Here is a 5,102-nt window from a genome sequence, read left to right as displayed (position 1 = left end):
CCAGATGATTGTAAAAGTTCTTTTAAAAATTTTTTTTTTGCTCTGGTAGTATGTGCACAAAAACATTAACAATTTTTTTTTTTTGGCTTACCAGTTTTTCTATAGAGAGTTAACATTATTGGTGTATAATCAAAACAGTTTATTAAGAACGAGTAACAAGGTTTTTCCTTTGTTGCACTGTGTAGCTTTGGGATTCTCACTGACCTGGGGCCTTCGTCAACCATAGACATCTGTAGTTCTTGTCCTTACTCTGTAATTCTTTACTAGGTGACTGAGGCAAATTATGTAATCTCGCTAATCAGCCTCCTCTATAGAGTAGGGGGAAAATCAGTCTCACAGTGTTATAAAAACTGAATGAGGAACTGTAATTATCATACTTTAAAGCACACGTTATGAAAAGCCTAACAACAAATAAGCTAAAAATTTTAAAAAGAAACTTATGAGTCGATGGCTATTCAAAGAAAAAAAAAAGCTACCAACTATTTTTTCTCTAAATTTCTACATTTAAGACAAACCAAAGAATCAAATGTAGTGTCTAGTGATAATAAACCTACAACTACTCCGCCTCTTAAGCTCAATTTGTATCATAGTGAGAATGCAGAGTCTGGAATATCATATTGGCCTAATCCTCAGTCTTTCTTGCGGGCACACAGCTTCCCTGGAGGAAGGTGGCCTTCTTTTAGCAGTTCTAGAACCTGTCTGAGATTGCGTAGGATAAACATCATCAAAACCAGTGTAACTCTATTCCCTGGATAAGGGTGTGCATTTGGTATGCTATGACCAGTGAGGGACAGTTCATTTCATGTGACTTTAAAAAAAAAACCAAGCAAACAAACAACCGAGGTTGACTAGATGAATTTCCAGGGAAGTGAAAAAAGCCAGTCTCAAAAGATCATGCTGTGTATGATTGCATTTATGTAACGTTCTTGAAATGGCAGACATAGAGGACGGAATAGTGGTTGCCACAGAGGATGGAGTAGGGAGGTAGGTGTGGCTTTAAAGAAAGGCAGAAGGGATCCTGTGGGGATGGAATGTTCTGTCCCTCGACTCACAGTGAACATCTAGCTGTAACATTACACTGAGTTTTGTACATGTTACCATTGGGGGCAACGGGGTAGATCTGTATTATTTCTCACAACAACATGTGAATATACAGTTATCTCAAAATAACAAGTTTAATGAAAAAAAAAATCTAGTCGATTCCTATTCCGGAAAATTTTGGAAAGTAGAGATGATTCTCATCTCTGCTAAATCTTCCCTAAAGATAGTCAGGAGTCTTCGATGATGACGTCAGCGTCCAAATCCAAGAAAATGAAGACGTCGGCAACGACGGGGCCGCTCCTTCTAATCGAGGGCCTGGAAGCTCCCAGAGCTATTCCCATGTGACTTCGCCTTCACCGGGAGGAGAGGCGGCCGAGAAGGCGCACCTCAACAGCCTGACAGCGGCTACATCATGCAATTCCCATTGTGGACCATATTAACTAACAGTTGTTCAAATGAATGATCACAAATCAAATGACTTTTGTGTCGCTCCTTCCATAGGGAGCCCTGGAGATGGTGTCTCGCCAAAGGGTAAAAGCACAGCAGGTACTAAGCACCTATTATGATTGGCTTGAGGCTATTTTTAGCTCAAGTTGATTACATGAATCCTAACTCCTCCCACAATGAATTTTTAATATATTTTTTAAAGATTTTATTTGTAAGTAATTTCTTCACCCAGTGGGAGGCTCACACCTACAACCATGAGATCAAGGGCCACACGTGCCACGACTGAGCCAGCCAGGTGCCCCACCCCACAAGGAATTTTTTATATTATTTGCTCTTCTGTTAGGAATGATCAACTATGAAAACTACGTCCTGTAGGCATTTTGCTCTACCTCATTCACTAACACAGACGTGAACCCCTATTATGGGATCGTTAGCAAACCGATGCTTTAAAATGGGACATTTTAATACGGTTCGCTGTGTTAGGCACTGGAAGCCTTCGGGAAGACACATCAGCGGCACCGCTTAGCGGGGTTTATCGCGAAGACCCACAGGACATGGGAAATCGGGTCTCTGCACCGACGGGGTTCCGGAGACAAACACTGACTTGGACTTGCCAGCCCCAAGCTTTCGGTGCCTCTTGTCCCGTCAGCAGGAGGCTGTGGTCCCACGTGCGGTGTTGTGCCTTCCGAGGACTCGGCTGGTTTTCCCTGTATTTCTGCATTCTCCCCTTTGAGCTCCTGTGTCCCCCGGCTGTTCTGCTTCCTCCCGGTGTCCACACGGCGTTGTCCCAGGGCGAGGCTGAGGCCTCGGGTCGGGCGTGGCATTCGCGCGTGGCCGCTCCGCACACCGGAGGCGGGATACCAGACTGGCTGTCCTCGGGAGGACTCCTGCCGGCCCGAGTCAGTCGTTGCAGGGCGCCACCGGGGCCCACGGAGCCAGCAGGTGCCGGGTGTAGGAGGGGCCCGCTGGGAGCGGCCGGGCTTGGGGGCTTTCTGAGGACTGGCCCGTGGAGACGGCGGTGATCGCTCGGGACTATCTTATTTTAAAAAACAGCAAGTGGTTACATGTTCTCATTGAAAGGGAGGACCCCACATTTCAAGCTATGGATCAAGCTTTGAACCAAGCGTGTTGATGAAACCATGTATTTTCTAGCATTCCCCCCCTATCATTTCCACTGTTAAGATAATTGAAGGGAAAAAATGGATGATTCACCAAGCAGAAATTTTGCTGACAGACGAGACGCCTCCCACAGATGAGTCTCAAATGAGATTCCCATGTGAAGATAAAGGGCCCTGCCAGAAATATTCTCTACCCATTTGTCTTTTGTCTCCAGATGCAGAAACTTGCTCTGTGAAGAAATACATTTCTGTATAACACATCACCCCTGATAGTAGCAAATGCGTAATTTTCCAACCTCTGAATAAAGCTAACCAACTACTTCTCCCCGGGGCACCTGAGCGGCTCAGTGGGTCCAGCCTCTGACTTCAGCTCAGGTCGTGATAAGGCGGTGGTGCATGAGTTCGAGCCTCGCATCTGGCTCACTGCTGGCAGCCCAGAGCCTGCCTGCCTCCAATCCGCAGGCTCCCCCCTCTCTCTGCCCCTCTCCCACTAGCGTGCTCTCAAAAATAAACATTAAAAAAAAAAACTAACAAACTACTTCTGAAAAATTGAAGAGTATCATACAATCACTTGGGGCTACCTTCAGACTGAAAGGGAAAATATCTAAAAATAGGCAAGTATCGATAGCTGTAGACACTTGGTTATGTAGTTCTTGAGGAAGTTCTTCTCCTTGGAAGTTTCCATAAAGATAACAGTGATTTCCCGGAAGGACATGAGTATCAACACTGGCATCAGTTACATCTTCCCAGGCCAAAAATGAACAAAATTACGTTTAACAACAACTGATGCCTACCACCGCCAACAAAAGATTTACTTCCAGACGCTGCCTTTCTAAAGTTGACACCGACGATAGAGTTACGTCTAAGGTCTCATGTTCTGTAAGTCCTGCGTTTTTAATTTCTCTAAGACCTATCGGTATACAGTGCTATTATCAGCATTCTCTCCGTTTACACTAAATAAAGCCTCGGCCAATCTTCTACTTACCGCAGTAACTGCTGGTTGATATTAGCTGAAAATCACCAAACAAATCCCTGGAAATACAGCAAACTATCAAAACAATTTCACCTTCTATATCCTTGGCTATATCTTCAGATCCAATAAAACGTGTTAAATCACAGGAAGGAACAGCTTCGGATGGTGGATCAAAGCAGCAAATCTTAAGAGCTGGTTAGTAACTTTTCATCATCGACGTCTCGGAACCTTTCCCTGTTAATGTCATGAAATGCGGTGCGTCTTCGCTTTCCAGCAATACAAGCATGTTTCCCAGTGCTACCTACACTTGCACCTGTCAGTACCTGCCTGAGACTCACTTGGGCCCGGCCATTTTCCAAGGTCATCTGACTTCTAGAACAATGCAGGTGGCAGGTGGCACGAAGACAGGCAGGCACCCAGTCCAAGGAGGCCAGTACCAACCAGTATCTTTAACTGTCATCCCCAGAAACATCAACCTATTTCCCAGCTCTCCAGATGGTTGCCACGTACAGAGCAAAAGCAGGTTCTGGAAAGCAGGGCTCCTGAGTGGTCTCCACCTGTTCTCAGCCGGCACAACAACAGCATTTATGAAGCTGGGTGCTGGGTGCTGTGTTCACCGTAAACAGTCTGATTACTTCAGCGGCTTAGACACTGGCTGGGAGGCGACTAGAGAGAGGCGTTAAGTGCTGCTGGGTTCAGGGTGATCTGTGAGCATGACAGCTGGGGTTGGGAAAGCGCCAAGCGAGGGCTCCCTGGGGAAATGGAGCTGGTTCTGAGGTCTGGATGGGTAAGGGAAAGGGTTGGCCGAGGGAGAGAGGCAGCAGGGGTAGAGGGAATAGAATGAGCACAGACTGTCAGCCGTCATTCAGAGAGCAAAGTGGGGATGGGGACAGATTGAGGGAGAGGGGGTAGGCAGGGGCCAAGTCTAGGCCTCCTAAGTGATTTTGGTCATCCTAAAAGTGACAGGAAGCCACCAAAAGGATTGAAGGCAAGATGTGTCACGACCAGACTTGTCTTTTATCCCTCTGGGTAGTGTGAGGAGTGGGTTGGAGGGGGACAGAGCATCTAAGACGGGGCCAGTCCAGCCAGCTCTTACTTTCTGCTTCCGCCTGGGATGGAGGCAATGAGGAATGCCACTGGGTCCCTAACAATGAGGAAAAATGTAGTTTGTAAACTACAAAATCATAACTTTTCTTGAACTTAGCTGAGTTTTGCAAGGCAAAGTAGAAAGCAAATTCCGAGGAGAGGCAGGCCCCTCTAGGGAGAGGTGGGACGTGTGGCTCACGTGGGCACAGCACAGGAGGAAGCGGTGTGTGCCGTGCATTCCAGAAGAAATCAGCTAAAATGTTAACAAAGCGCTGGCCATCCGGTGAGGGGCCATGTGTCAGATGGGACTCACACCGACTTGTGGGCTCTTTTCAACAGGCCTCCAGTAGGGGTTCAGGAGAGAGATGGGAGCAAGGCAGGGGGCCAGAAGAAGCCCCACCTGTGGGGCAGGCCGGCAGCAGGGAATTGGCTGTGGC

The sequence above is a fragment of the Panthera onca genome, chromosome B4, assembly GCF_046562875.1.
Source record: "Panthera onca isolate mPanOnc1 chromosome B4, mPanOnc1 haplotype 2, whole genome shotgun sequence".
Classification (NCBI taxonomy): Eukaryota; Metazoa; Chordata; class Mammalia; order Carnivora; family Felidae; genus Panthera; species Panthera onca.
Note: the sequence above shows the minus strand (reverse complement) of the source record.